Source organism: Nannospalax galili, unplaced genomic scaffold (genome assembly GCF_000622305.1).
Source record: "Nannospalax galili isolate Female #2095 unplaced genomic scaffold, S.galili_v1.0 scaffold241, whole genome shotgun sequence".
NCBI lineage: Eukaryota > Metazoa > Chordata > Mammalia > Rodentia > Spalacidae > Nannospalax > Nannospalax galili.
This window is the reverse complement of record NW_008345602.1, coordinates 502,140-514,568: the sequence shown is the minus strand read 5'-3', so window position 1 is coordinate 514,568 and position 12,429 is coordinate 502,140. Positions and strand designations below refer to the sequence as shown.

At 40.6% G+C, this 12,429-nt stretch overlaps 1 protein-coding gene across 6 annotated transcripts in view; it reads right to left on the bottom strand.

Annotated features, from left to right (window-relative positions):
• The window catches only part of Spata6l (spermatogenesis associated 6 like), a 71,965-nt gene extending 69,979 nt beyond the window's left edge, over positions 1-1,986 (bottom strand). For all 6 annotated transcript variants that reach the window (XM_008841669.3, XM_008841672.2, XM_008841670.3 and 3 more), the window contains exon 1: positions 1,830-1,986. The gene's annotated coding sequence lies outside the window, so the exon portion shown is untranslated. The remainder of the gene's footprint in view (positions 1-1,829) is intronic.
• Positions 1,987-12,429: the final 10,443 nt, after the last annotated feature.

The following is a 12,429-nucleotide window of genomic DNA, read 5'->3' as shown; positions in this document are numbered from 1 at the left end:
CTCCATGGCCTGTGCTCCAGCTCCTGCCTCCAGGTTCCTGCCCTGAGTTCCTTCCTTGGGCTCCCTGATGAACTGCGTGCGACCTGGGAGATGTAAGACAAATAAACCCTTTCCTCCCCAAGTTGGTACTGGTCTGAGTGTTTTGTCGCAGCAATGAAGAACAAACTAAGACACTTTCCTTTTGGATGTTTAAGGCCATTCAGTTGGCCCTGATAAACCAATTTATTTTTACTCTTAAGGTCGTTTGAGGAACTGTTTCTCAGGGGTCACGTGGGCTTGGGAGGAGCCCCTGGCTCCTTTTCTTTTACCAGTTCCGCCTATGTGAAAATAAGTCAAAGGTCCTGCTCGACCATAGTTGGCTTCGCTTGGAAGCATGGAGGAAGTGATTCCTCTGTGTTGACCCTCCTCTTTGTAGACTGGACACTGGTTCAAGTCCATCTGGTGGGGTCTCCTCAGCCTCCTTGATCAAGGGGACAGGTAACCCACCACCATTACAGGACATTTTGAGAGATGCTCATAGTCCCCTGGAACTAGTCGACCTAGGAAGGCAAGGAGCAAAAACTGTCCTTTATGTCCCTCTTACCAAATTAGTATAGGCCTCAAAGTATGCCTGTTAAACATCCAAGAAGGTTAGTTCCACCAGTCTGGTACTTTTAATATATGTCTAGGTAAGCTTTATCTGAGAACAACTGGTCTTTTCCCAAGACTGATCTACATGGCACACAGTAATTAAAAGCACAGTAATTATATAAGCATTTTTAGTGGCTATTCTACCCCAGACACAAATCCTTTCACACCTTTTTAGCATAGGTGTCCCTTAGACTCTCTTGCTTATTAAATGTGTTTGCCTCCCTCTTTGGCACAGAAAACATGCTCACTGTGAATAATAAGAAATTGAAATGTGTACTAACTAGAAATGCAAAGGTAATTCACCACGAGACTTAAGTTAGGAATCTTGTACTAGAAACAATAGAACTGTTTGTCAGTCTCTGTTCACCGAATTGTTCAGCTTTCCAGGGTAGTTTAGTTAATCTGAGGGAAGCATTGTATTACATCATCTCCTATTGGGCAGTTACTGTAATTGCCAAAGCCAGAATGAGGCTTAAAATCTGTCAGGTGGCAGGCAAAGCAAGAGTTCTTATGTGGTAAGGGAAATGATATTTTTTCCATAATGTGTTACACACACCCACACATACCAAAAAAAAAAAAAAAAATACAGGAGGAGGATGTGGCTATTTCTAGCCAATTCAAAATTTCAGGAGGGCCAATGATGTCTCAAATAAATAAATAAATTAGAACTGGGTGAGGTGGCTCAGTTGGTAGAGTGTTTTCTTAGCATCCACCAGGCCCTGGTTTGGAACCCCAGCATTCCATAACCTGGGAGTGGTGGTCCACACCCATCATCTAGCACTCAGGAAGTAGAGGCTAAGGATCAGAAGTTCAGGGTTATCCTCAATTACATACTGAGTTTGAGGCCAGCCTGGGCTACATGAGACCCTGCTTCAATAAAATCATGTTTTAAAATTTGTTTTATGATTTGCTGTTAATATTTTGCATTGAGGATTGATGCAAGTGGAAATGGTGCAGAAAGATTGTCCTAGAGGCTATTCATTTCAGTAACTGTAATTCCTTTCTCTGAAAAGGAAAAATCTCAGTATGCCAAAGGATGTTGCATTAGGTCCTTACCAGCTCCTGCCATGGAGAAGTGAGAGTTGCTACATAAACAATAAATAATCGATGATGCTGCCTTCTCTGCTAGAAACCAAGCAAAGGTGTTCAAGGATTGGACTGTCAAGTCAAAAGAATGACTTCTTCTCCAATGTACATACCTCTTCATTGCAATAAACAGCTCCCAGTGAATGCTTCTATCCCAAGTGTTTCTACAGCTTGGTGAGCAGTGGCCTCAGCACTGCGGAAATGACGCATGACACATCCTGTTCACATCCTGGCCACTGACAAAACAAAGGATGCCCCAATGGGAATTTCCTAAAGAGTAAATTAACAAAGAATAAGAATGTAACAATCAGATCCTTAAGGCCAAGATTTTCCATTTAACTAGAGCAACTATTAACACAACATTAAAAATACTTCTTTTCAAATAATAGAAGAAGCATTTGTATGAGGGGAGAAACTTTTTTTTTTTTTTTTTGGTCGTTTTGAGACAAGGTTTCCCTGTAGCCACAGCTGGCCTGGGTTTGCTAATAGAGACCAGGCTGGCCTTGAACTCACAGAGATCCGCCTGCCTCTCGAGTGCTGGTACTAAAGGCATGTGCCACCACACCGGGCTGGGAGAAACTATTTTTAAGGCATTAATGGAAAGGGTATGGGAAACTGTTGGTGGGAGTGAAAATAAATATATTAATATTCTATGATTACTATAGAAAATTGCTATACACTTTGGGGCTTAAAGTTTATTGTCTTACAGTTTTGTGGATCAGAAGTCTAACTCATCTCACTGGACCAAAATCAAGGTGCCAAGAGGGCTGTATCCCTTGTCTTTTTGTTTCCTTGCATTTCCAGCTTCTAAATGTTGCTAGTACTCCTTGCTCAAAGCTCCCTTCCTCTGATCTTCAAAGTCAGCAACATCCAATCAAGTCTCTCTCATGCTGCCATCTTTTTGGTTCTGTTTTTTCACTTTTAAGACTTTGGTGATCAAACTGGGACCACTCAGACTATTCAGGACAGTTTACTTATTTGAAGGTTAGTTGATTAACAACCCTATTTCCATGTGAAACCTGAGTCTCACCTTTATTATGTAAGACAACATATTTACAGTCTCAGAATGTGGACATCTTTGAGGACCATTATTCTGCCTATAATATAACTTCTCTAGAGAAAAATTTGATAATGTCTATCAAAAATTTTAATTTGGCTCAGCAATTCCACTGCTAGCAATTTATCCCTGGAATGTACATTCAAAAAGAAACCACAAAGATAAATACTGCATCATTAATAGTTTTTCTAAATTTTATTATTTATATTTTATGTGTATGTGTGTATTTCCTGCATGTAGGTACGTGTACCTGTGTCATGCAATGCCTGTGGAGGACAGAAGAGGCTGCCTGATCCCCTGGGACTGTTGTTACAGATAGTTGTTAGCTGCCATGTGTGTGCTGGGATTTGAACCCGGGTCTTCTGCAAGAACAACCAGTGTTCTTAACTGCTAAGCCATCTCTCCAGCCCCCATTAATAGTTTTAAAAATGGAAACCAAATGTTCATTAAGTAAAGTCAGATAAAATCTGATGGATATTAAACAGCATGAAAAAAGAAGCAGAACCGTGAGTACTAAGAGTAAATAATCTCAAAGGAAGAAGAGGAGGGGGAAAGGAGGAGGAGCGGGGAGGGAGAAAGGGGAGGGGAGGAGGGGTGGAGGAAGAGAGGAGGAGGAGGAAGGATAATAATCACACAAAAATGTCTATTATGCTGCTATTTGGAAGAGAAGGAAACTATTAAATGCATAATTATTCTTAGAATATTCCTGGGGGGAAAAATCACTAGAGATCACTAATAATATATGCATTTTGGAAGAGAATCTCAGGTACCCCGATAAAAGGGAACCTGTTTGTCACTGAATATCCTTGGGTGTTGTTAAAAAAAAAATGTTTTTGGTAGCAATTTCCATTACTCAATCAAAAAGAGAAGAAGTAAAACAAGTAAAAAACTAAAACAATAGAAAAGATATGTCTAGGAACATAGGACAGAGCAGGAACTGGACTCTTCACCTATTGGGGTCACATCCTGTGTATCACATGCCACAAAAATACCCATGCAAGCGTGTCTGCCTTTTCTACCAGTGCAAGAGCTTTTGTCCTGTGATCCCTAAGTGTCCCGGAGTCCTACCCCCCACAACCCCATAGTAGGCTATCTTTCCTGCATGTTCAGGTATGCCTTGTTCTGGGAAGAGAACCGGAAGCTTTCCTCAGATTCTCAAAGGGTAGTCAAATCGGGTTATAGGCACTTTCTCTCCTGCCATAAGTTCCCCATGTATGAAGGTCACCTGAGAGAGTGTAGGTAAGGACAGAGGCCCTCTCTTCTCCATCATATAAATCTTTCTTATTAGAAGAAGTCTCTCCAAAGACAGCTATAGTCCATAACAAATGATTGAAAGACCTTCAAAGCACTGTTCCAATCTATTAATACTCCATGGACTAATTTGTCAGGCCCTACAATCTTCCATGTAAGTGACTAATCCATTAGCAAGTGTGAATAACACCACTATGCTGAATTTCCAATTTTCATCAGCATTTGTGAGAAATGTCTTCTGAAAAGAAAAAAGGAAGGAAAAAAAATACCCATGTACATGAGGCAATCTGGATTATTTCAGCAGTAATGCATTTCCAGGGCACAAAGTTTCTTTTAAGTGCAAAGCATTAAGCATTGCATTAAGATGTAAGAAATTACTCTCTTATATACATTCTTTTCAAAGTCTTTCTTAAAAATGTTCTTTAATAATTTAGCTTTCTCACAGTCTATATATAATGGAGAAATTTTTGCCTCTTTTTTTTTTACTATGAATAAGCAAATGAACTACATTGGCTCTTTTGTTGATTTTAACAAACTACATAAAGAGAAAGTTTAGAATCTTTACTTTTTCAATTTATTTTTATTTTTTATGTGTATGAGTGTTGTGCCTGCATGTAGGTAAGTGCATCCATGTCATACAATGCCTGCAGAGGACAGAAGAGGGCATCAGATCTCCTGGACCTGGAATTTAAATAGTTGTCAGCTACCATGTGGGATTTGAACCTTGGTCTTCTGTAAGAACAACCTGTGCTCTTAACTCTTCAGCCCCAAGTTTATATTTTTATTTACTTATTTTATTTTTTTATTATTATAAATGGTTGTTAGGTGTCATGTGGGTGCTGGGAACCGAACCTGGGTTTGCTGCAATAATAGTCTAATAGTCAGTGCTCTTAACCTCTGAGCTATCTCTCCATCCCCTGTGTAACCCTACTTATTATTAGCAGTATTAATATTAGTATTAGTATTATTTTGGTCTTTTGGAGACAGGGTCTCCCTGTAGCCCCAGCTGGCCTGGAACTCACTATGTAGACCAGGCTGGCCTCGAACTCACAGAGATCCGCCTACCTCTGCCTCCTAAGTGCTGGGATTAAAGGCGTGTGCCACCACACCCGGCTTAAATTTATATTTTTTAAATGATAAAAATCACATCCTTTGGGAAAACTCTGCATGAGAACAATCAGGCTGTCACTATGTATATGGACTCACCGAACAGTCCTAATTACATTACTATAGGTAATATTACATGAAAGGATCTACATGAAGCATTTTGACTAAGAAAACTGAAGTTAAATCTAATCAGGCTATTAGTGCTACGCTGTCTAACATGGTAGTCACCTATAACCAACCTAGCTAAAACTAAGTAAATTTAAAGTGTAGTTCCTCACTTGCACTAGTCACATTTCAAGTGGCTAATGACTATTATGCGGGAAAGTGCAAATAGAATATTTCCATCCTCAAAGACTGTCATGGTGGGCAATACTGCTCTAGATTTCGCTGCCCTTTAAAAGAAATACTGAGGGATAAATATTTTGTTTTGTTTTGCTTTGCTTTGTTTTACAGTGTCAGGGCTAGAACGCAGGGCCTGTGCATTCTAGGCAAGTTCTCTACCACTGAGTTACATTTCCAGGTACAGAGGAACATGTTAATGACAACAAAGAAACAGTCGTATCAGTCATATCTAGAATGTGGGGCATTCTATATAACAACGGACTCAGTCCACAACAGTCAATGACATCCTTTAAACAAAGGAAGGGTTGAGAGTAATGGGTATAAATTTTAAAAAATACCAATTAACCTAAAGGCCTAAAAACCAAATATTATATGTGCAAGACAATTTCAATAGCATTTGAGCCTTCCAGGAAAATTTAGTTGTGGTTTGGTCATTACACAATGCCAAATAATTAATTCCGGTTTTCTTTTTTTTTTTTCAAGTCTTTTTGAGCCAGGGTCTCCCCATAGACACAGCTGGCCTGGTACTCTATGTAGCATAGACCAAGCTGACCTGGATCTCACAGAGATCTGCCTGCCTCTGCTCCGTAGTGTTGGAATTAAAGGTGTTCATCATGACAGTGACCCAAGTAATTAACTGATAGGTATGACAAAACCCTTATGTCTATTTAAAGCAAATATTATCATTGCTTTAACATGCATGTTAAGGTATTCTATTACTTTTTTGTTTTGTTTGTCAGGAAAAAATGCCTGACAAAATCAACTTTAGGGGCTCTTTTGGCTCAGAGTTTGAGAGTACAGCTCATCATGGTGGGGAAGATGGGGCAACAAGAGAGAAAGGTTGCTGGTCACACTGTGTCTACAGTCAGGAAGCAGAGGGAGTCGCATGCAGATGCTGCATTTGCTTGCTCTTTATTTAGTCCAGGATTCCAGTCAAGACTAGAGATATAACTCCATTAGTAGTTAACTTGCCTTGCATGCATGAAGCCCTAGGTTCATCCCCAGTAATACACACACACACACACACACACACACACACACACACACACACACACAAACACACACACACAGTTCATGGGATGGTGCCAACCATACTCAGTGTGAGCTTCCATCCTCAGTTAAACCTCCCTGGACACACCCTCACATACATGTCAGGAAGTTATGTATCCTAGGTGATTCTAAATTTCATCACGTGGACAATAAAGATTGATCATCACAGGTATGTAGTGGTAAAATGATCTAATGCTTAGTAAGGTTTTTCTTTCAAGTATTCCAGGAAATGAATTAGTAGATAAAGCAAAGGTAGCAAAATCATGATAATGACTGGATCTGGGTGATAGATATATGAGATTCCTGTAGTTCTACACTTTGTGTTTTCAAAATATGTTTTTAAATCTCTAACAGTACTTGAATAAGGAAAGTTATGTGCTTCCACTGACTTCATTCTGTCTTACAATAGCCTGTCTTAAGGACAGAAGGAACCCTATAATGTAAAGGGATTGTAGCACTGTATTGTAAGAACAGTGGTCTATGAATCCCAAACAGGAACTGGCAATTTGGTTATTTCTTTAAGTACACATATTCTCCAGAATTTTGTCCCAGTATTAGGAGTATTCCCAGGAAAGAGTCAAATTATAACTGAAAGGCTTTTAACAACCGTGAAGCCATTTGGGATCTGTGCCCATACATGGAATCTATTTTACAAAGCTGTATTAGATAGAGTTCCTCAGCCACACTAGTGCTATGCTCTGCTCTGGCTTGTGCTGGACTCCCTGGCATCTATGGACTAAATACTGACAACGGTGACACACAAATCCATCCTCAGGAGCTGCCGCTGGACATCTGCATTATATACTCCTGCAATTTAAAACTTGTTTGTATTTAGAAAAATGACTTCACTGCTTAGTGGGAAAATTATGGCACAAAGCAATTTGTAACTAATTTTATTTTTCAGTATAAGAAAGTAGAAGAGTATGATGAAGTTTCAAAGCCCGTTTTCTTGTTTTTGTTTTGTTTTTTTGTTTTTAAGGTTTTAGGGCTGATAGCTGGCTCTACAATTAAAGGTATTTGCCATGCAAGCTTGGCAACCTGACTTCAATCCCTGGGATCCACATAAAGGTGCAAGGAGAGAACAAACTCCACAAAGTTGTCCTCTGACCTCCACATTGCATAACATTACACATAACCCACACACACACACACACACACACACACACACGCTATTTTTTTTTTTTTTATTTAAAAGCACTTCCTGTGTGTCAGTACAAGGTTTCTGCCCTGAAGTCAGCAGTGGACTGTCAGGCTTCTTATTCACTTCATCACTTGGGGTTTGAATCTGAACTGTCTCATCATGGGCTCATATGCTTGAACACCCAATTTCATTCGTTGTGCTGTTATGGCAGGTTGTGGAACCTTGGGGACATGTGGCCTATTGAACAGAAGTGGCTATCTGGGAGTGGTCCCTGAAGATTATATGTACCTCTAGCTCCAACCCAAGCTGTATACTTCCTGGTCTTCCAAGATGTGAGGAGCTGCAACCTAACACTCCCACCACTGTGGAGCTAGTCCACCATGATGGACTGTTCCCTCTGAAACTGTAAGCCAAAAGAGACCTCTTCTCCCTCAAGTTGCTTTTGTCAGGCATTTTATAACAGAGTAAGAAAAGAGGTAATAACAGAGGTAATACAGTTACCTATCAAAATATACCCCTTTCTGCCCCCCTTTTGCCCTCTTTTGCTTTTATTTAATCTCATTTCCATCAATTCATTCCCATTTCCATTCATTTATTCAGTATATATGTACTGAGTGCTAATGTGTATCAGGTACAGTTCTGACCAGTGTAGGCACAAGCATGAATAAGAAGTCATCTGAAATCATAGGGGGCTTACATTCTAATGGGAGAGGAAACAATAAGAACATAGATAGAATACAATGACTAGCAGGAACATATACAACATAACAAGATAGGTTACAGGTTAGAAAGGGTGTTACCCAGAACCTGATTTAGGCTCAGTGGCTATGCTAGCTTCCCTAAGGGTATGATATTTGACCTAGGATCTAAGAAGAGAAGCACCATCACTTGAAGACAAGTATGAGGTGAAAAGACATCCAGACAGGAGGAACATCAGATACAAAGGGCCATGAGTCAGGAAAGAAATGATATGTTTGAAGAATATAGATAAGGCTAGTGAACATAGGAAGAGAGTCCTGGGGAGGGTGGTGAATAGGACAGGGGTGTTTAAGAGATGCGACTCAAGAGTTGCACTACCCCATACTACACAGAAACTTAAATAACTGCAACAGACAATGTGGTGACTACCTTATAGCCATAGCCGCTTTTTCCTTGCTAAAAGACTCTGTTTTAGTTTGGGTGTCAATACATACAATTCCAAGGAATCACTATTTAAGCCAGTTGTAGTTGGTGAGATACAGGAGAAGTCATTAGAAACTTCTGAGAAGTATTTTTATTCCTGATATGGGGAGCCAGAAGTGAATAATGCTGTCTCCTCCTTCTCTCCCTTCCTACTTCAACTGCTGTCATGCTTTGATGCGATGTGTGGGGAGCTGTGGCAGCCATCCTGCAACCATCATAGAACAAGACTGAAGATGAAAGTCACAGGATGGTGGAAAGGAAAGGCAGAAAGAATAGGAGCTCTTGACGACACCGGAAAACTACTAAGCCTATCCTGGGACCACCTCGTGTCATCTTTTTTGTTGTTAAATATACAATAAACATCCTTAAGAGTTAAGGCTCTTTAAGCTAGACTATAGTTCTTTTCATTGAAAGCATATATTTGATATAGTTGAGGTGTGGTATTAGTTTTTTGTTTTAACTTAAAAACTCAGGCAACTATATAAAGAGATTGTAAGGAGCAAGAATGGAACAGATACATGGAAGTTGACTAAAGCAGTCCTGAGCAAGTGTATTAGTTACTTTTCTTATTGTTATAACAAAATACCTGACAAAAGCAACTTAACAAAGGAAGGGTTTATTTTGTCTCATAGTCATAGAGTATAGGCTATTATGGTAGGGAAGTCATGATGGAAAGCTTGTTAGGTGGCTGGTCACATGGGGTCTGCAGGTGGGAAGCAGAGAAAGATGAATGCTGGTGATCTTTTTTTTTTTTTTCAGCAGAGTTCCTGGTCGACTGGTGCTACCCACACTAGGGTGGGTCTTCCTAGCTCAATTAACCCACTCTACAAACTCCCTCCCAGACATGCCCAGAGGTTTGTCTCTGAGGATTCTAAACCCTGTCAGGTTAACAATTAAGATTAATCATCACAGAAGGGATCATAGTGTTCTAGCCTAAGAAGACAGAAGTAAAGATGGAGAGAAGTAGAGAGATTAAAGATGAATTGGGTCAAAGACAATAGGAGTTGCTGCTGGTTAGATATAAGAGGTGAAGATGGAAAAATGAGTCTGACCTCTAGGTTTTGGACCTGATGACGGCTCCATTTACGGCATGGAGAAGACAGGAAGAGGAGGTTTGGGGAAGAGAGTGGGATCAAGAGTTCTTTCACTGAATTGTGTGACTTTTCTATAGATTTGTGAACAAATATCTATTCCTCCCAGGTAGGGTGCTAATGGCGGACCAAAGAAATGATTCTACTCAAGTTTTGCTTGGCGAACTGATGAGTTTATTGTGGTTGCTTACTGAAGCATAGGTGAGGGATACCTATAGGATCATGGGTGACTCAAGGGCAGACCTATCACCAAAATCTCACCCTAGCATGGATGATGACCCACCTTCCCAACCTGTAAGCAGAAAAAGAGGAGGCGATGAGAGGAGAGGAAGGAAGGGGAGGTGAGGAGAGGGGGAAGAGCTCTCCTTGGCATTTACACTTTTATAACTTCAGGAGCCTGAGATTGTGAATCTTATAACTTTCAAAGCTTCTGAGATGTAGCTTTCTGAGACTTATGAACTTCCTTCTCCAGGAGGGAATGCTTTTATTCTGAGAAAATAGTTTGTATCTGGACATGTTAACTGCAAAATGGGCAGAAGCCATTTAAACAGAAATGTCAAAAACACAGGTACACAATATGAGGCTGGAGCACTGGGGTTGAGGGTAAGGCTTGAATTTCAACTTGGGAATTAATACACAGATGTTATTTAAAGCTACAGGAATTGACAAGATCCTTCCCATTTTGAAAAATATGAGGATTTCTAAAATTAGAGGTCAAGTAGAAGAGAAGGAAATTGAAGAGAACAACTTAGAACTTACATAGAATTTACATTGAACTTTGCCTTTATATACAGCTTGCTCTTTACCAGGCACTGCTCAAAGCACTTTGTGGTTTCAAAGAGAAAAATGTTGTTTTCCTTTTCTCTCTTCCTTCATACTTTCTCCCTTGGCCTTTACCCTTAAACTCAAAAAGGTTTTGGTAAAGTGCTCTTCAACTTTTATTTGTGATTATTAAGGTACGTATTCATTGGGAAAACCAGTTGGCACAATACAGGAAAGCTAACTATAGAAAATAAAGATCCTCAGAAACTTTCCTCCCCATCCTTATCCACCAGAGGTTATGCCCTCTGGGGATCGCAACGAGAGAGAGAGAGAGAGAGAGAGAGAGAGAGAGAGAGAGAGAGAGAGAGAGAGAAAGAGAGAGGCTTGCTTTGTTTTCTTTTACATGTTATCTTTCTACATTAATCTGATTCTGCAACTTGCTTTCCTTAACTCAATACTTTCTGGATATCTGTCTCTCTTTGTCTCACCCCCTCCCCCCATGTAGCACCGGGAGGTGATAAACCTGATATCCTACCTCACCCTCCCCTGGTACTATAGGCTTGCACCAAGACACTTCATCTCAGAGATATTTCTGTATCAGCACACTTAAGTATACTTTACTCTTCATCTATGAACGATTCTATTGCTTTTCTCTCTATTTGGCTTTCTTTTACTACCCCAAAACATCTTTGTAGATAAATCTTTGGGTATGGATGTACAAAGAACTGATGGACATTTTCCTGGTATTGAAATGGCTGAACTGAAGCAGGCCAAATAATTCTTCCCATGTCATTACTCTTCCCAAAAGGTTATACGAATAGCCTATTTTTAACACCATTTTCTCACACATTGGTTAACATTTGGGATTAACCAACCTTAAAAACTTGCTGATTAGGGCTGGGGAAGATGACTCAGTGGGTAAAAGCTTTTGCTCTGCAAGCATGAAGACTCGAGTTCAAATCTTCAGCAGTCACCTAAAAAGAGCCAGAGCAGCAGGACTGAGACAGAAGTGTCCCTGGGCTTGCTGGGTGCCAGGTCAGCTCTTCAAGCTCAGTGAGAGACCTTGTCTCAAAGCAATAAGGTGAAGAGTGACAAAGCAAGACAACTGCTGCGCTACCCCAAGGTCTGCCATCAGTGGGGCTGAAGGATTGATTTTATTGTTCTTATCTGAGTTGCTAATTACCAGCAGGCAAAAAGGCCTGATAAACCTGCAGCCTGTGAAGTCAGACTCCCTGGAGCCTAGTCTTCTTAAAATGTGAGGTCTTGGGCAATTTGGGTCCCTTTCTCCAGAAAAAAGGGACTGTGAACACACAGATCTTAGAGATTATACAAGATATGAAGGACTACGGGAATCCCGATACGTTTGCTACTTGTCTCAATTTTTCACAAACGTGTTTGCTCCAGTGTTTTAGTTTTGGGGTCCTTCTTTGTGTCAAGTTTAGCAGAATTCGCGTGTCGCTGGTTATTTAAAGCTTGAAGAACTACTGGCTCTGCTTTTTAAGTGTCCAGCCCCGCCTTAGACATACTGCTGTACACTAATGAGATTTTAAACAAGAGGACCAGGTGAGAGCATCTCTCGACAGCCAGGATCCGCGTCCACAGACCCTCGGTAACTACGGTCCAGCGGCACATAGCAACGCCCCCGGCAGTTCTCCAACTTGAACAGTCAGCCCTCCGACGCCTCAGACCCGCCCCTCCGCGCAGGCTCGGCCCCACCCCCACCGGAAGCG